Source organism: Micropterus salmoides, unplaced genomic scaffold, assembly GCF_014851395.1.
Source record: "Micropterus salmoides isolate LMB-PRFRI ecotype aquatic unplaced genomic scaffold, ASM1485139v1 Ms_hic_scaffold_19, whole genome shotgun sequence".
Classification (NCBI taxonomy): domain Eukaryota; kingdom Metazoa; phylum Chordata; class Actinopteri; order Centrarchiformes; family Centrarchidae; genus Micropterus; species Micropterus salmoides.
Window position 1 is genome coordinate 27259578 of NW_024041039.1, and position 20704 is coordinate 27280281.

General features: G+C 40.5%; 1 protein-coding gene across 2 annotated transcripts in view; it reads left to right on the forward strand.

Moving 5' to 3' along the window:
- Nucleotides 1–20704, forward strand: part of babam2 (BRISC and BRCA1 A complex member 2) — a 79919-nt gene that overhangs the window by 29901 nt on the left and 29314 nt on the right. The gene's annotated exons all lie outside the window — the stretch shown is intronic.

The window sequence follows — 20704 nt, forward strand, 5'->3', positions numbered from 1 at the left end:
TCATATTTCATCATCTCACCGAAACCTGAATTCACACAACCCCACCAGTGCAGCCTCTTCCATTATTTTAAGACAGGGCTGTACAGTCTAAACGCCCCCTAAGCCTTCACAATGGCTTCCATGCTATTCAAGAGCAGATCATTCTTTACAAAAGAAGTAAACCCTTCAAAAATCAAAGGTGATGCTTTTCAGACAGAATATAAGCCATCAGCCAGGTACTGTAGGTAGAGGTCAGACTGTAGACCCTGATTTGAATCAACATCCTCATCAAATCCATGGATGTCCTTGCTTGAGGATGGATGGTCTGGCACTGAAGCGGAAATCTGTTCAGATTGGCTACTCTGCACTGCTTGTGAACGCCGAGATGTTGCTGGTGGGCGCAGAGCCGTGGAGGACGACTGTTACCTGGAGCGAAGCATCCGCGTGGTCTGAGCTCACCATAGTGGACATGTTTACCTTCCTGCATAGAGCCTCGGGGAGGGGGGAGGAATGCACGTTTATTTATTTGTTTATTTTAAGGGGGCAGCCCGTCATAGTCAAAATGAAAGAGTGGGAAGGACACTGAGAGCAGAGATGAAGGAAAGATAGTGAAATGCACGCAGATGGATGTTGGCAGGTTTCTTCCCCTTTAAAGGGCATGTGGTGGACCTTTTGGGCACTGTTTTAGTGTCTCATCCTTTGATCATGGCGTGACCTCTTGGTTGTCACTTGTTTGGAGTTGCTTTTACTCATACCCTCTCTTTTAGCACTGATTTTGATCGGTTAGGTCCTTTAACTTGGCTGGTGCTTGCACTACTGGGAGTATCATTTGTTATTGTCTAGTGAATACATTCATTCTGTAAGGTTATTAGACATAAAGCAAACAAATTTTTAATGGCTTACAACTTCACCACTAATTCTACCGTGTTTCTTAGTTTGTCACATTCTGCTCCAGGATTCTCTTAAACCCAGAGAACAGCTTATTATGTTTCCAGTTACAGCTGTGACCTTTTCGTTAAAAGATGTTCCTTTTTCATCTCACTAGGCCGTCTGTCCGTCCGTCTTCGCTCTGTAGAGTACATACGTGTATGTGCAGCAGCGGCGTGCCTCTAAATGTCCACACTGATCAGCATGAAGTGACACTACATTCGTGACTGAGCCCTCTGCTCTCGCTTCACTAGAGCTTTGTTTCCCCCACAAGCACTGGCCCATGTTACCAGCTCCGTGATGGGGGTGTGTGTGTGTGTGTGTGTGTGTGTGTGTGTGTGTGTGTGTGTGTGTGTGTGAGAGTGAGAGAGAGAGTGTGTATGCTTGGGGGCCTTAAGAAGCTGTCATTGATCTAACAGGATGTTTCAGGTGACCCAGGTCTTATGAACTGATGTCTGCTGTGTAATTTGTAGTAATATGTAAAAATAAACAAGAATTGTACCAACTGCAAACAGAACATTGATCTAACTAAATAAATTATGGGTTCTTTATTGAGTGGTGATGCATCAGGTTAGTTTGTAGCCTTCCCCATCTTTATTTGCACACATTTTCAGCACAGTTCAGGGAATAGTTCAGCATTTTGGGGGATGTGCGTCTTCGCGTTCTCACGCAGAGGTTAAATGGAAAGATTGACACCGCTCATATCTGTCCATTCGATTTTGATGCTACAGCCAGAAGTCGGTTAGCTTTGTTTAACACAAAGACTGGAAACGGGGTGCAAAAGCTCTGAGCAGTTGCCAGGCATCCAGCGGAGACTCCAGGAAGTTACGGCCCAGCCAAGAAATAGTCTGGCACACAACTCTCCCGTAAAATAGCAAATTTAAACACTGAAGTTTTTGTACTGATTAATCATACTAGATATAATGTGTTAATTAATGTGTAGGTAGGCAGATTTTGAATATAACGTTCAGACAGGCCAGGTGTTACTATTTTTGTGCTAAGCTAACCGGCTGCCTTGCATTAAACATATATGAGAGTGGCGTTGGTCTTCTCATCCAACGCAAACAAGCATTTTGTCCAGAAAGTGGAACTATCGCTTTAAGGCCAGATTTGTATTTGTACATGTTTGAATCTTTGTTATCCTGAGCCTCTCTATTGCCCAGCAACGGATATTCCACTACCCCAGGTCAATTTTGCTTCATGCAAAACTGACCTGAGGGAGGGTTGCATTGAGCCCTGAGCATTCCTGTATGCTGGTTTTGTCTGTACAAGCTGTGCATGCTTCAACAAGAGCACTTACATCTAATTATTTTTACTCTAATTATTTTTGGTCCTGCGTCCTCACACACACACACACACACACACACACACACACACACACACACACACACACACACACACACACACACACACTTTAACCTTCTGAGCTCCACAGGCAGCGACTGACAGGGGAGGGTCAGGGTGAAGCAGAGCCTTGGGCTCTCGTTCTGTCTTTTCATTTGTGGTGCCAGCGTCACTGACTCGATTATTTCTGTACTTCCTTTTCATTTCCTGCTTTGTTTTTTTTTTATTCTTTCATCCAAATATCAACTCTTAAATTAGCCTTGAGCAAATGTTGCATTTCCCAAACAATGCTAGATAGGTACATTTCTATTACTGCTAGGTTATTTCTTATTTCACCATTTAATTGTACTTAATTCTCCACCTTATTTTAGTGTTTACTTACTTACTTGAATCTGATCAACTTGCTTTTTCCTTCGAGCTTGTTACTCCTTCCCTGTATGTGTCTGTTCTGTTGACTTTCTTCGTCAGCAGTATGTTTAATAAAGTCGACCGAAAAGCACAACGCACGTTTTGGATTTTTCCACCGGTGACTCTTGTTTTCACTGCAGCAGTTGAGTCTTGTGCAGAGGAGGCTTGTTGTTAATGATGTAGCCTATCAAAATGATTGAAACCACTGAAAGACATTGGCACTGGTGTGTTCACTGTTGCTTTACGTGCTCCATGCTTGTAAAATGCCTGCGTCTTCTAACATAATACCAGTTAATATATCTTTCTCTCTCAAATGATTCAAAACGTTGAAATCGGTCGCCAGCCGTTACCTGGGAGTGATCTGATCAGCTCTTCTGATCAGTCTTTATAGAGACCACCGATCAAACTATTTAGACCCTTACTCCTAATGATCCTCTTAAAATGGCATCCTTGGGGCTGTGTTTAACAATGAGCAATGTCTTCCATGTCAATAGCACCCCCCCCCCCCCCCCCCCCCCCTCCCCTCTCCCCTCAAGGGCACAGTGGAGCAGCTGAGGACAGATTAAGGGTATAACTGGGATTGGCAAAAATGTCCATTCTCACTGTGTATGCAGAGGACCTTTGATCCTCAACATTGTCATGGCACATGACGACAAGAAGGCTCTTTTCTCGTGCGTAATAATTCAATTTTGGTTACACTTAGTACTTTTATCATTTTAAACCGCTTAAACAGTACGCAGTTGTGATTTTATTTATTTTTTTGTATTTATGGTCTTTTGTATTTGTGTGCTTACATTGCCAAATTGCTCAAGGACATGAGTTTAAAATGTAATTTGAATGATTAACCTCTTCTCAAAGCTGCTGCCTTTTTTACGCAAGATCACTAGATTTTTCTCTGCATAATTCCTGTTTTGACACCACCTATAGCCTAACCTATAGCATGTTTAAGTGTCTCCTTCAGTTTTAGAGTTAAACGGGTTATGAAGGGATTTAAATCTGAACCAGCAATGAGAGCATGAGGTCAGCTTTTGATTGAATCAGGGGGCTGAATAAGTAGGTGTTGTTTATTCAAATCAGTTGATGTTACCATCCCACTCTTCACCTCTTTTCATTGGCTGATATTGTGTGTCTCAGAGTGAGGTTTTGAAAATAGACAGCAGTCGGTCATGGCCAAGTAATGAACTCCTTTACAGCAAATGATGCAGCCTTCATTTGAGCAATAATCTGTGGAGTGTTTGCAGTTGAACAATGATGTTTATGAATATGTGTCATCCTATTCTAAGTGAGTTTACAGCAAACCTGACTAATGAAACATCTTTGTCATTAAACGGATGGAAAATATCTCCTTTCAAGATTTATGAAACTCATAACATTGCATTTGAATTTAAATTTATGCTCTAGAAATAGTTCATTTATTGTATTGGCCTACAGCCAAATGCAGTAATGCTTTGTTTAAAAAAAACGAAGTAATAGAAGTCATTCCACTCCGCCTGTTGCTACAGAAGCACAGCCAGTACATGTAGTTATTGTCAGTGCAAAAATTGAAGATGCCTTTACATTTTCCCCAAAGGCAAATGCTTTCAGATTGTTTTCTTTTTTTTGTCTAACGAACTGTCCAAAACTCAAAAAAGATTTATTTTGAAATTATATAAAACACAGAAGCACAGAAAATCACGAGAAAATATCAAAATTGAGAAGCTGGAACCAAAGAATGTTTTGCTTAATAAATTACCAAAATGTTATTGACAAAATGTTTTCGACATTCATTTTTTGTTATTGATATCTCACACAGTAGATGAATTGATTGCTTCAGGTCTAGTGTCTAGCCCATCTTGGAACTCCAGTTTTCTTAATACATCCACGGATAGAAATTAATCTGTTAATATTTGTACATTTTAGGTATTTACTCAGTTGATGTAAGGGTAAATTGGGATATGCCAGGTAATGCCACTGTTTTCATGTTTATTCTTTCACAACAGATGTCGTTGCTTTCAATGAAATTTCTTGGCAAAGACAGCAAATCTGTAACATATTGGCCCAGTGCAGGACTTTCAACCATTTGGCTTCACTCTCTGACTACACTTTTATAAGTGACAGTCCTTTGCATAAACCTGAACTTATTTAAAGCTGTCAAGTAAAATTCAGCCACAGAATTACTACTTGACATCTACAGATTGTGCGCATATAATATTAAACCATGGGAACCAGTGGAAAAAAAAAAAAAAACATTAAAATCCTTCAGTGTAGCATATATATGATTCCAAGTCTTATCAATCTGAGCACCTGACTACTCCTTTAAAAACACTCTCAAAACCTCCTCTTCACAAAACCCAGATTAAGGGAGCTGGAGAGTGACACAAAGCCACTTATGTGACGGCCTACACCACTGAATCACCACTAGCGATGGAACACCTTTTGGGGTACTCCAGGCCGGCATTCATGCTTGTTTGTGTGTTTGTCCAAATGTTTCATTTTCACGAGGACACGGCGGCTATCGCGGCTTTCCAAGAGATAAGCCAAAAGCCTCATCGGTTTGCAGCAGCTGCCGTTACCTTACCCTTCCGGTTGCCACATAATTGTTGCTCCTTTCTCAACCGCTCATGAGGCTTTCGTTGTTGCGGTTTTCTGTCCAGCTTACGTCCCTCTCTGCGCGGCAGTTGAGCTTTTGGAGAAGTCGTGGCTGAAGATAGTCCGCTGCGTCACATGATGAGTCTTTCACAACTCTCTGCACAGACCTGGAAAACAACACTGTGGCCACTACACACACACACACACGAAGGAACACACAACACCACACATCACTTTAGATCCATTAAGGCTATGATTAAAATGGCTCTCAATCAGCCATTTAACGCTGACCGTGTTGACTATACTGTCCATTGTGTCATTTGCTGTGTCATGACCAGAGCATGGAATTCAGTAGTGCTTGTGTCTGCTGTGCACGCCTTATTTTTTGACTGCTTGTTTGACCTGCTGGTTGTGGTTTTTACCACATGGCTTCACATCAGGTTAAAAAAGCTGTTGTCACTCAGTTGAGTGAATTGAATAGAATTAGCTGTTAACCGGATTACGTGGTCTAAAACGACTATGCTGTTACCAATTATGGTGATCACATGACAAAAGGAAAAACAAAAAAAATGACCTAATGGCCACCTTCCATCCATTACCTTTTTGTCTTTCTATTCTTGGCCTGTCTGCTACTATGAGAGAAAGCTCAGGCCTGTGCGTGACTGTTGCGCATTTGGTGCCAAAGCAAGTGGTTGTAATTTGTGGCCTTGCCGTGCCCTTGCACGGTAAACACTGACTAAGAGCTCAGGAATCTTAAGAGCTATAAAATAATTGCAGGTTACTCCCATAATGCCCAGAGTGTTCTGCTCCTTGCCTCAGCTCTTCCTCCTATGTCTCGTCCCCCTTATTTCTTTTTCTTTTTGCACAGTCTCTACTGGTGCTATGCAAAAACGTACTTCTTTTCCTGATGTATCTGTTCTCCCGTTGGCTCATTGTGGTGTTACCTAGACAAAATAATGTAGTCTCTGAGGTGATAGAAAGGAAATGCAAATGCTTACTGTCCTTCCATAGCTGTTTGGGATGCTAATAAAAATAGTCATTATTTAATAAAAATATTCAATGTAAATGTCCACATAAATCCCTTTTAAATGAATATGATACAGTAAAGGTTGTCAGTATTGCTTGAGAATATTTTAACAGTGGTTGCGTTCCTCATATTGCAAATGCTTGTGGTTGGGTGTGAAGCCTACACCACATTTGCCAGTGAGACAGTGAGCTATCTGCAATGACATAGTACTCTTTGTTTGATATGAGCATACTGTAGGTTTTAATATCTCATTTGAAATTTACTACTTTCAGTAATGAAAATGCAAAGCCAATCTTTGGAATAAATACAGGGTAAACCAAAGCATATCAAGATGCATTCATTTTGTGTTCGTAGTGCTTTTTGAAAGTCCTGTTGCTGACTGATGTCCTATCTGTGTAGCACCGAGACATGGCATTTAGTAGGAAAACAAGTTGCCCAAAAGACATCGTCAAGTAATTGCCAGTTTGGGCTTCACTAATGCAGTGTACCACTGAAATCTGAAAAGGCCAGCCAATGCTTCCACTCAGATAAACAATTATGTGGCTTTTAAATGGTGTATATATTATACCTTGGTATGCTCTTGAAGATGAATTTAAATGTCAGGCGTAACAGCTCTAAAACGGAAATAAGAAGTGAGAGAGGAGAAAGTGTTAAAATATATTTTTATTCTTAAGATATTATTATATCTTTTGAGTTTTTTATGGTGAAACTATAACAAAAGTGTGATTACTGATTGTTTCATTAGTTGATTTATTTTTCCAATCAGCAATATTACGAAATTATACGATATGGACAATATCTGCTTTTGATGGTGATCAGTCCACACTGATGGCAGGAAATGCACGCCCCTCTCCTGAGTTTGCTGACACAGTAAACTGAAACTCCTCTGTTGCAAGAAGCTAGATACAGTTGCAAAAGAGAAGTATACAGTGGGTTGGGGGTTATTATCTAACAAAAGTTTCATCAGTCCTTGCATTAATTACAGGTTAAGAAGACCAATAAAAAGAAATGCATAGACCCCATTAAATGCTCATTATTAATATTATTGGCTGTGCTGTTTTATATTAATATGTAGATTCACTAAATATATTAAAATACATTATCCATCCTTTGGAAATGTTTTCAATAAATAACACACTGTTTGATACTTTGTGGCTGAAATTTGCTCGGCAATAGCCATTTAGTTAATTTACATTCTTTCGTTCTCTTATTAATCGAGTCCATCATGCCCACGCGAGATTCAGATTACATTCACAGGAGCAAGGGAAACAGTGTATACATGTAATCCAGGAATGTTTTTTTGTTTTATTATTTAAACATTTTCTCACTGTTATCTGTTCGCTCTACTACAGCGGTATCAGAGCTGTATTAATGCTAATCCAAACTCAGCATTTCCTGCAATGTATCTGTTGCTGAGGTTCAGACTGACGGTGAACACCAGTTGCTCTTCTGCTGCAATGAACATTGAAGCATTAAAGCACTGCTGTTATCCCCAATAACCGCAGGTATCACCAAATCATCCAGGACTGAAATCTTAAGGGTATTAAGTTCAAAGCATCATGAATATTTAATTAAAAAAGCTAGTTGATTTGTTTGTTTATGTAAAATAGGACAGCGCTTATTAATTTATCAGTGGTTAGCTTATCGTGTTAGCTAAGCAGCTAACTGTTACTTGTATCCCATATTAAACTAAGAAGAGGCGCTTTCAACACAGTCTTGCGTCATTAGGTAAGATACACAATTAAAGCATTTTACAAATTCCCCGGTTACATTTACATTTATTCATTCAGCTGATGCTTTTATCCAAAGCGACTTACAATTGCTATACATGTCAGAGGTCGCACGCCTCTGGAGCAACTAGGGGTTAAGTGTCTTGCTCAGGGACACAATGGTGGATGTCTCACAGTTGGAATCGAACCCAGGTCTCCCACACCAAAGACAAGCATCTTATCTACGCGCCATCACCACCCTCGGTTGGTTGTCTCACACACAATTTAGAAGCCGAAAAAAAGATTCTTCATCGACATCAAGATGACTTTGTAAGAATTTCTCAGATTTTTCTACAAGGCCAATTATTTCCTTACAAACTAGGCCTTTGCTGATTTGTTCCATTTATTTTAAATGTTGGTAGCTTCAAGTTCACCTTGAAGCACCCACAGTCTAAAATGTGTTAGCCATAATTAGAAAGCAGGGCACAGAGACTGAATGTACCTGTGGTCTATTGATTGAAGTCTGTAATTGCAGGTAATTGAGCCTCCTTGTTGGAGGTCCAGAACTTTGTATCGGATTTGTCCTGTTCACAAGCTCCATGGATTTGAGAGCCCTGCTGTGATTACTGCCAGGTGGTTTAACATCTGGTACTCCACAGCTTTCAGCCTTCTGAGAAAATGTCGTACAGTGAGAGAGTTAAAGAGAGTCTAGTTGAAGTTGCTCCTGTTAGTCGTAACATGCTTTCATCTCAGTTGTTTCAGACTGTCACGAAGAAATTACACAGTCATACGGTGGCCATGGTGCTGAAGTCAAAGAACACCTGTGTGCTAGCGTGTAAACACATAATTTTTGGGTGTAACTGTCACAGATGCACACAATATAATGTTTTTATTCATTAATGCATGCAATCCCTGAAAAGCACCTGTTGTAGTGAAAGCATTTGATTCATATCACAGCTGCAAATGTGTACTGCTTCCTCTAAACAGCAAACAGTTAATTGCATCACCCTGAAGCAAAACCCTGTCTCAACTGACATTTATGACGTGCAAGAGGGATCTGTGACCTTCAAAACTGCTTACAAAACTGCCATTATTAGATTAAATGAAATGCCCTAAGGTGATGTTTCCCCCCCCCTCCGTTTCCAACCTCTGCTTTCTGGTGGAAAGTGTTTGTTTTGTTAACTAATCAGATGAATTCATAATTAATAATTGGCAAATGCACGTGTGAGCAGGAGATTTGAGGCCTGAAACAGTTGACAGGTACGTGTCATAAAGCACTGTTTCTTGTCTTGCCTCATTAAGATGAAGTGGTGCCATACATTTTGACCAAACATTACCAATACTATAGGCTATTATTATATTAAAATGAGCAAGAAACTGTTTTATTAAAATATATTTGAAATTTGAGTCTTGCGTTTAACAAAGTGCTCCAGTGTCCCAGTTCCCATACAATATTTTTAACACTTACAAGCTCCTGCACTAAAGCACCTTATATGGTCACAGAAGTGATGTAAATTAAAGTCTGTGTGTGTGGTGGACATTGGGAATCAGCCTAAGAAAACATTATGAAAGAAAAGTGTAGTTCTCTGGAAGTTCCACTTCTCTGGAAATGTGCTGGTTACTGAAAGGAGGAGTCATTTCAGTCCTGATCTGCGTTACTGTAATCATATGCAGTAATCCACTCTGTACTAATTAATCACACTGATTGGCATTGTGTACAAGTGTGAGGTCATTAAATATTACGGCACAGTATGACTCCAGCAAATCGCCTGAAATAGATAGGGCTGATCATGTAGACAGCTGATTGTACTGTAAACTATGTAAAATCCTAAAAGCAGAAAGTCCATAGAAACCAGAAAGTACTTTATCCATGCTCTTCTAAATATCAATTAGTGGTTGGTGATGCCCACACCCTGAAACAACCAGAGCACCTAAAGTAAATATTTGAACTTGATCTTTGGGTTATGACATAACCATTACTCTTAAACTGCAGTAGCAGCCTGCTGCTGGCTCAACTTGTTTTTAGTTTCTGAGAAGATGGTAATATCTAAAAGCAAACCAACAAAGAGAGTTGGATTTTTTTTTTTAAATCTATTTAAACTTTCATTTGTAAAGGACCTTGTTTAATATTGAACAGAAGCGTTCCCATTTGATGCATTGTGTGAGTGAATTAGATTAGAACACATAATACTAAAACACAGCAGTATATCACTTATGCCATATCAACAGGAAGTGTGAAAACTGTGTGGGCATGTGAAGGCTGTGCTTGATAGTCATCTCACTCACTCTGCTGTTTTATTGCACCTGCCGGGGCAGGGCACCTCTGGCAGGACTTGAAATAAAGCGGCAGGATTAACAAGCTTAACCCTCCTGTTGTGTCCAAAATCACTGCCCATTATAGGTGAATATAAATCCATATAATCACCTAATTATGTCTTAGATCTTTTTTATCAACTTACCTTCTTGTGAACATTACACATTTTGAACTTCTGCTTGCTCTTTATGGCCTGGACTTTAGGCCTCATTGACCTGACCTCATAAGTCCAAGTCGTTTTTGAGTAAAAGAAAGTCTAATGTATGGATTATTTTGACCAACAAATATTAGATAATAGTGGATTATATTCTGTGTTGTCAACTTCTGACACTTCCTCCTCTGATGCAACTTCGCTCCACCTCACCAGTGTCATGATCAAAGATATGATGAAGAGCCACACATGCAGTCGTTTGGTCGTTGTGCTGCCACAGAATGAATTGTGAGCAAGCCCTCAAAAAAGCTTTTTATACCAGGGCTATGAGAGAAGATCTATATATTACAGATATGGATTTTTATTGATTTGATTGAAGTGTTTGCATTCAGGACATGTAGTAAAGCCGTAGTAGTAAAGTTGTAATTGATGATCAGGTATGTGCACATTAGACTACTGACTGCCTACTGAAATTTGTTGCTTGTTTGCAGATTGTCTTTTGTCTTTTTCATTTCTCGTTATGTTTTGCCTATGTTGTTTGTTACTTATGGTTATGTGTTTTACCTGTCCTGTCTTACTACTATTCTGTGTATATTGTTATTACTCGTGGACTGTAATAAGTAATTTTAAATCTTTATTTTAGGTTGCCCTCATAATAACTGGCCAGGGACAACAGATGAAAATTAGCCTGTTGAGCTAACTCTGGCTCATTTACAATTATTTTACTGTTAATTAATGAGCACTAACCCTGTCAAATAAACAAATAAATGAAAGCCACAAATGTAAATGTAACGAGCTCAGAGGGTTTGGTTATTGATTTGGAGACAGGTTGCGATTGCTGTGTGTCACGTCCTCTCCCCGTCGGTGCGGTTCCATCCACTGACCCATCACTTGCAGCAACAACCCTGGTTCTACATTGACAGACTGCTTGTCAGAAAGGTCATGCCTGGAGGTGGAGGAATCAGCCATTCTCCATCATTCCTTTTTGTGACACATGACCAGTGGCACCGGAGCCTCGGTGCATAATGAGGTGGTTAGCAGCAACAGAAAACGTGAGCTCCTTGACCTTTCATTTCTTTCACTTTCTCTTTGCTTTACGACTGCTCCTCTCTTCTCACCTGCTTTTCTCTGTTTTTCCATCTCCTGGTATAATTTTCTTTTATACAGCGCTGCCATACTAAGCTAGTAATCCTCATCAAAGGTGAGAATTCATCAGGGGTCAACTTAGTGCACATACCATCGATGATGACACACATTTGGCCCTATTATATCTTCAGCTAGGTGTGGGACCATACGCAGTGACTAATTCCACAGAATGCCTCTGACGCTAGTGAATTGATAATTGTTTGCACATGATAAACAAGATATTCCTCACTGTATCTGAGTCATCTCTTGCCTCATGATGTCATGGCAGACATGCAATCAGGGAACATATTTACTCAGTATGTCTCACCCCCAGTGGTGATGACACTTGTGGCCATTTGTTTTTATTTGTAATTTTTTTTCACACGGTGAAAACATGTGCTGGAAACATACTGTATATGCAGTGAGTGTAGCATTTCTTGCCTTTTCAGTTTAGACCAACACATTATTTTTATCTACTCTTTGTTAAAGAAGTGGTTCCATTTCTGTCTGCGTGTTGTAAAAAGCCCACCCACCCTTTTCATGATGTTCTTTACATCCCCATGAGTACATATAAATAAAGCACTTGTCTTTTATATCAGGAAATGATATATAAAAGTGTTACGTTCCCTTCAGAAGACATGTAACATTGGAAGCTTCTGTCACCTCCTTTTGAATTGTGCAAGGAGATGAAGGTGAGCACCTCAGCGGGGTAGGCGAATTAAGGAGAAATCACTGCCTTAGGAGGGGTGGTTAGAGAGCACGGAGCTCAAATCCACTCCCTGATGCTCCAGTGACCCCAATATGACTCCCTGGTACCAAAGGTCCTGCACTCCTCCTGTCTCCCTCGGCAAATCTGCTATTCACAATCACCCACCCCAACCCTCCTCCCCCGCCAGTACCACCCACACTGCGTCTCCAAATGAATATTCCCACCCACCTGCTTGTAGCCCCAGCTGAGCATCAGAGATTTCCAGCATTACAGACTCAGGAGAACCCCCCCCCCTTCCTCTTTTTCCCTCCATCCCCCCACACTTCTCCATGCCTCCGTGGAATTACTTCTATCTGGCCTACTTTCCGCCCTCGCTCTATATCAACTTATACACTATCTATACGTTGTTTTTCCTGCAACACCTCCAAATGTTCTTCTACCTAATCCTTTGTTTGTTTTTGTCACTTCAACCCTGATGTTGTTCAGTTTTGATTAAACTCTCAATTCCTTATCCTTCCGCGTGCCTTGTTCTGCCTTCTGTAGGCTTTTTTATTAACACATTGGTGGCTTCAGGGTGAAATTGTGTCCCCATATGTTTCGTGTCTATGCTGATCTGTGAGTCTTGGCCTTTGCTTACCCTTGACTTACCGATGATTTCAAAAAGCCCTACAATAAAGAAGAATCAGATTTCTTTTTTACTTTAAGTGTTCCTCCTCCTTCTTCCTTTTCATACCTTCAAAGCACTGTACATAAGCTAATAGCCTCAAAGTAGCAGAATCTGAAAGCACGTGAACCAGAGTACAACATCAAACAAACAATTTTCCATCCATCCCAGGGCTCTACAGTGCTGTAAATTCTGATACCGAGGTTAGCAAAATACACCGATTTGCTAAAAATATTAGCAGCTGCTCATTTTTAGCTGATTGTGCAAGTTTGTGTACTCCCTGTAAGCCGGTGTCTGCACTCGACCAAAGATTTTCTGTGAATGAAAGGAAGTATAACTCTACACCACTGTACAATCGCAGGTAGAGGCGTGTGTGATACTTCAGAAGTTATAGGAAGAGTCCGTCATGTGTATTGATAATTATTTTTACTGTTTATTCTGAGCTTTGGCACACGTGTTTGAGGGTGTGTTAAGTTCTGTTTTCTTTTCTGGCTCTAGCTGCATGTAGTGGATATGCATATGGATACCATAACTGTTTCGGTCTCCTCAGCCAACAGACTTCATCTGAATCTTTTGAGTTGTAGTCATTTATCATTTTAGATTTCATGGGATCAGGGTTTTCAATTGATTCAGGTTCAGTAAGCAGATTCAATTAATGGTTCAGATCGGATAAATTACCGATCATACCCAAACCCTAATTTCAAAGGGATTACCAGGATATAAGCTATTTGTTAAGGGATGCACAATGCTTTGTTAGTTTGTTAGAGTAGATCCCATGTTTCAAAAGTCTTCAGGAATCTCTTAGTCAAGTCAGTTTGCCTTAATTGCTTGTGCATACTGCATTATAATGTAAAGCAAAGCAAGAGATGCATTAATGTGGTTTCTTTAAATAAAAGCCCCTAAATTTCCATATGAACCCTTAAAACTAAATGAAAGCGTAGAGCTCTGTATCTGTTATTTTTGCAGTACATTTGTGAGAAAGAATGTTAAGATACTCAATAAATCTTCTGGGTATAACTTTAAGGAGGATAGTGTATGATGGGATATTTTCTCTACTATAGCTCCCACGTGGTGTAATAGATTACTGTTGCGTGTTAACACAGGCAATAAAGATAACAGTGAATCTGTCACCAGTCCATAGTAATAAATATCTAACTGCTGTTACTGCTCCCTGTTACTCACGCAGCTTAGTTCAGCTACACCTCTGAAAACATTACACATACTGTACACGCTGCAGTTTATGCATTTAAGGTTGATTTTAAAATCATAAATGCAAATGATCTTGAAATGGAGAACATTTTCAAAGCCAAGGGAGCAATGTCCTCATCTCGTATAGTACGGCGGCGTGAGTGCATGCTGAAATACATGTCAAATATATACAGTAGTAGCCTTGTGTATTGGATGGTATGTCCTCAGTGCCGAGACAAATCCTCATGAAAAATGTCATTTCTGTCACGCGCCAAATGATTTGTAATTTCTGTAAAGCCGTTTATTTCACGGTTATTTAGGCCCAATGTCCCATTGGTCCTAAATAGGGATAAGGGGCGACACTGGTTCAAGTGACCGGAATAGTCTCATTAATGGTGCAGTAGGACAAAAACACCCTGGAACACTGTCAGCGAAGCAATATTAATGCAATTACAATCTATTATCACCCCCAGAAAATGCCACAATAACCAAACCAGTGTGTTAAGCCTGTTAAGTCTAGCACTGGCTTAAAGCTTGCAGTGACTGGTAACGTTTTTATATCCGAGTCTCCAAAGTCAGATAAGAAGGAAAAAGACTGTCTGTGTTCATTGTGCAAGTAAGCCCTTTTGTAATTTTGAGATTTAAGATCTAGAGATTGTACAGAAGTCTAGCAGTCAGATGGCACTTGATGCACGGGTCACTCTGTTTTGTGTCATCAGTATGAACATACTACATGCATTCATTCATTTCTTGAAAACACACAGGCATGCAGTTATCCACATCCAAACACACATACTTGAGTCACCCTTGTGGCTTCGAGCCCTAGCATAACACGCGGTACAGCGAAGGCCAGATCATTGCAGTGACATGCTATCAGTGACACACTATCAGTGACACTTGGCCACGGTCACACACATGACTCGTGTTCCAGTTTAATACTGATCAGCTTGGTTAAGTGTCTCAGTGGCATATTTATTGGTCATCTGCCAGTTATTGTCACAAACAATGTGAAGACTTTCGGCTTGTGCTCCATCAGAAAGAAGAATATTTGATATTTTCCCCCTTTAGTGTTTTCAAACTTATGAAGTAATTGGCATTATTGCAGTAGGATATCTACTTACATTTTTGCATCTTTCCCGATTCGATTCTATGCATTTTCATCTCAACTCGTATTGACTGCACTGTTGACCCAGCTGGTTGTATTAACCTGTATTTTACCCATGGTTATGACTCAGACTTATGTGTCTCATTCAATCTCATTTCCAAGCAGTGGATGCGAAGCGCTGGGTTTTTTTTGGGGTGGAGACACCACTGGTTTAAGTGTTTTGCAACACACTGTACTTGTGACATTAAACCGGATTAGAGTGACTTATTGAAAGGTCATGCTAAAGATCACACCAACTGGAAAAGCTTGACCTATTAACTGAAGCTGCCCTTAGTGTTGGTGAATTGCAGCCACTGTTCAAAGTCATCTTCAAAGTGACTGTTTTGCTTGTTATACCATTATTTTTACCACGGTTGATTTCAAGCATAATTTTTACTGTGGTAACATTTTGAAGTCCTGCTCAAAAACAGCTGCTAACATTTTCCTTGAATGCTCTAGTCAACCTTCTAGAAGTTAACAATTAATAATTATGTGTACATGTACTTTAGGACAGAGTAACTGCAATAGCACACAAACAACATTTTTTCTGTGTTGTATATGCTTTCTATCAATACTGTATTTAAATGAAAACTATAAATGGAGACCACTCAACACTACATTTCCTAAAGCCTACATCTGAATTAAGAAGATTACATTATAGGCTTCAATTTTACTACATAATGTGACCTTACTGACAGTATGGCTGCATTCACTGACCAATTATCTTGGGAACATTCTAGCTACTGATTCTGGATAGATTACCATTTGTCACCACACCCATCATACATAATAAGACTTGTGTGCTCCAGAGAGAGAGGCACACACTTGAGTATATTCTTATTCTGTCTGCAAACACGCCCCATGCACAAAGCTGTTGTGACTGTGGCAACGGGGCAGTGTTTAGGTGTGTTTGGGTCCTGTTCTACCACCGTGGTTCCAGGTGGAGCATGTGTGCTCTGTAATCTCTCCCCTATTGTCCTCATGTCAGAATTAAGCCATGGCACAGGGTACAAGTATGTGGTGACACAAAGTTGTCTGGTTAATCATCTACCATGCCTGTCTTACATCAGCCTGAGTTACAGCACAAGCTGAGAGTTTGTTGGAAAGGAGAGTTGGAGAAAGAGCGGGACGGACATGGCATAGGGCAGATATTTCAGAAGAGGACATTAGGCAGTGGGATCATCATGGCCCCTGGAGTATACCACATCGCTGCTCATCCCCTCCCCACAAGCAGCAGCAGCAGCACCACATCATTAGGAACAATATCCTCAACGCTCTTTCCCAATCAGAACATTTCATGTCATGCAATAAGACATTTTGGCAGCTGCCACCTTGACCCCATGCTTCTCGCCCTCAGGGTGTGATGGTGTAAGTCTCTGTCAAACATATGAAAAGGCTGACACAAACACATAAGTCAGTATGTCAGACTTGAATTCACTATATTCTGTTGAAGGACTCAAAGTATTATTTAACATTTTGTACTGATCAAGGCTTTTTGTTTCCGCACTGTTCAAGGCTCCTGGCAGTGAACAAAGAAGATACATTTTTGTGCTGCTATGTGATGATTGTCAACATTTTTGGGGGACATTAAAATGCATTTGTTGGAGAAGGACATGAAATTCCACCAAGTAAATGAATTAAAATTTCTGAATAAAGAGCTCCTGTAGTGTAAATTGTGCAGATTTATTTGCCAACACTTTACTCTTATTTAGTTTGGAGCCATTATTTGAGTACATACACCCGAATAGCTGATATAGACATAGCTGAATTGCAGGAAGTTCTGCAATATAACCTTACAACACATAAAAATTATTATAGCACTTGGCCATAGCGTAAGATATTCTTGATTATTACATACTACAGTGATTTTAACCTTGTAAAACGGTTTTCTGTGAAAGAAATCCAGGGATAATTTTAAAAAATACCATCACCCACATAAAAAATACAAAAAAATATTTCCCTTAAAAACATTTATGAACTGGGCACAACATTAAGCTTTTTCAGGCACTTGACCATCAAACAAGTGAGCCTCATACAACTGAGTCTAAGGGGTGTATTATTCTGAATTAATGGGTTCGGGCCATACACTGTCCGCACACACGGCGCCACAGTTACATGGTAATTCTGTGGGAAACGCTGTACTGTGCATTTACAAACCAGTTTCTTCCATGCTGGCATTTCACTGACTTGCTGCAACGTAACCCCGCCCTCTGGCGATCAGACCGCCAATCGGTGATCTCAAGTAGCCATGATCAGATGAAATGAAAAAAGAGGCGATTGCGTTCGATTCGTACCTGGGAACCTTTTGCAAGCACTGGTTTCTCGTTTATGCCTGTTGTCGCTAATTTTCATCATACCTACATCATATCTGAATTTACATAGTTTCTATGTTATATAGACACATTAACAATTTCCACTTAATTTAACATCAACCTGAAAGCAAATGAAAACAGAAATTTATTTTTTATATTTTTTTCTTCTAAATAAATTCAGGCATGAAGGAGTTAAGGGGCATTGTAGAGGTGTCTGTTCCTCACTTTTTTCCCTCTACATCTTGTTAATTCTGCCTCCAAAAAGGGGGTCAGAGACCAAAGTCTCAAAAGATAAAATCATATATCTACAGAATTATCAAAATTCCTTTGGGTGGTCTGTTTGCTTTCACACCACAGAGACAAACTGCACCAGAGTCCACATGGAAGCTGACAGAGACCCTCATTTTCAAGAGGTCTCTGTGTGGTTGTTGGTCCTCATCAAGGTTCAATGACCAGTTTTTTTTCAGTGGAACCAAACAAGTTAGGTGTGAAAGCACCTTAAGTTTCCCTTCATCAAGTGAAGAACCAAAATGTCTTACCTGAACTGCAGCCGCTGCTTATGCTAATTGTAGTTTTCAGGATGCGAAGCAGCACCGTGTCCAGCATGTGTACAGGGGCACTCAAAGCTGCTCGCCTAGAAGCTGGACATGTCCTTGCACAACAACCCTGCTGTCAGTCAAGCCGCCCCATTACGTTGGGCATGACATTTAAAGTTGGGCGAAAAAGGCGGACAAAGTGCCCTTACCTCCTCCTTACTAGCCCTGCAGTAGAGCCCCTGTGTGGCGTTTGCGGATGAGTGTGTTTGTGTGTGTTGTGACTTTGGCCAGACTTGGTCTGGCATAAGGACAGCTGTCACATCTCCAACCTGTCACATGCGACACAGAGGAGATGCCAGAGGCCGGGGCATCAGGAGACACAAGGACGGACACAAGGAAAAGTGTCTGTGCATTTGTGTGTATGTCGGTGTTCATGTGTCTGAAAGAGTATAGAAAATGGAAGACGTGGGGTGGTGGCCACGTGAAAGCGTTTGACTCGGAGGCACCCTCTAACCTTGATGTCCACGCACACACACGCATGCACACTTTTCACTTGCTTTCTTAAATCTAGTCCTTGAGCGGTTGAGTCACATCCCTCAGGGTCATGTAGTAAATACTGTTTTAACGTCCAACCTCCAACCCTGCAGGACGCCCTCCTTGTCTTGCAGTTCTCTGACCCAGGCCATTTCAGTGCTCATTACTTACCAATGAAGAAGTCTCTTCATTAAGGCTCTGCCTGTGGCCTGTGGAGCTTTTTTTATGTTCCTTCTCTAACAACTCTTTACATAAGCAAGCAGCAGTTGCCCTCAAGTGTATTTGTTTAAAAGGGCTTAAACTGTGTGTATGTGTGCACAGAAACATTAATGGCCATTTGGGGTCTTTTGTTTCATTACAGATGGAAAAGCTCTTCCATTTCAATTTAAGTAAGGGTTTCAAGGCAGGCAGGTTAAAAGGTCAGCTTTTGTTTTCATTAAACTATCTTTTCACTTCCTGTTTAAATTTGAGTTTCTTTGATTTCCTCTAAATTATCACCACACTGGACACCCCCTCAACACATTGTTTATTCCATAACCAAAACTAGCTGTCAAGTAAATCATTTGTATTGCCCCTCTACACTAAATTACTTTAAACATCCTGCTAAAGAAGCATAAAAATGTTTTTCTCCAGAAAATGGCAGGATGAAATTTGAGCAGCGAGCTTCCCAGACAAACATCCTTGTTTTGCACTCAGTAGTCACGAAAAGCTACAATATTTAAAAACGTAAAACGCAAGTTATACTTTGTCTATTTCTCAGGGATCATTGATTTGACTTCTAAGCTACAGGTCATGGGGCTTTTGTGATCCTGATGATGAAGATTGTTAAACATGTTTGTTGATCTGATTTTTTTTTTCCCAGATCTGATTTTGTTGTTTTATTGTTGTTTAAATGTGGCCCATATCAGACTCTAGTGTGAACTGTCTGCGGCCTGGAAGTGTCCCGCATGCGCAGAAGAATAACACAACGTCACTCGCACCACGCTGTGGTACAGAGGTAAACAAGCCACAGAGGTTAGCTCATACTTTCTAACCCTGACAATGTTCACGGGAGACTTTTTCATTGTCCTCTTACGGGTCACATTTCTACTGAATTAAGTGTTCACAACTTTCTGCTCTTTTCATTATGGTTTCTGGCGATGGACAACACTTCTACCACTGTGTCCGCACAGACATGTAGCATGCACATAACTCAGAAGAGAGCTTGCGGTCCGGTGGATTTCAGGTGGAAGAAAGGGAATTTTTTCACTGTCCGTTCTCCGTCTACAGCAGAACTGTGACAACAGCTGCTCTAGAGGGACGTCAAAGTCACATCAGTTACGACCTGAGTGTCCAGACTCAGGTAGCATTTAAAAAGAACCGGATCTGGATCGGATTTGGACCACATATGGAAGTGGCCCAAATCCGAACTGGAAAAGATCAGATTGCATGTCACTTGGCCTGTTCACACTGTCATAAAAAGATCAGATCGGAGTCACATATGGGCAAAAAAATCGGATTTGGCTCACTTTGCCTTGCAGCCTGAACATAACCATAGTTATCCAAAGAAGTTTGTCTTCAACCAAGTCCAGCTGCCCTTGATTTAAACCTTCCTTGGACAGTATGCGTGTTATTTCTCAGTTTTACATTAAAGTGGGTTGTGAAATAATCATACATCATGATGTATAGCTAAACATTCTCTAAAACTATTTTTATCGACATAGTTTCAGCTCCCTTGCACAGCACATTAATTTAGACAATGGCAATAGCTAAAAGTTAGAGGGTCTGCCTTTAGATTTTGTTTGTTTGTTTCACTGATGCAGTATGACTTGTGACAGCTCTTCGCTGTCTGCTAGGACGAGACGAGTCTGAATCATTCCACAAAAAGGCTCTCCCTTCAACAGCGCCTGTGGTCTGACCAAATCGACAGATAGTCCCATACAGAGCCGCCCCATGTTCTTCTTCTGGCCCTCTCACCTTCCTGTTGGTTCTCATCTGTCTGTTTACTCTGTCTCAGTCCAAAGGAAGCATCCATTAAATCACCTTTAAAGATGGGAACGGGACTTGACAGCTACAAACTGGAGCA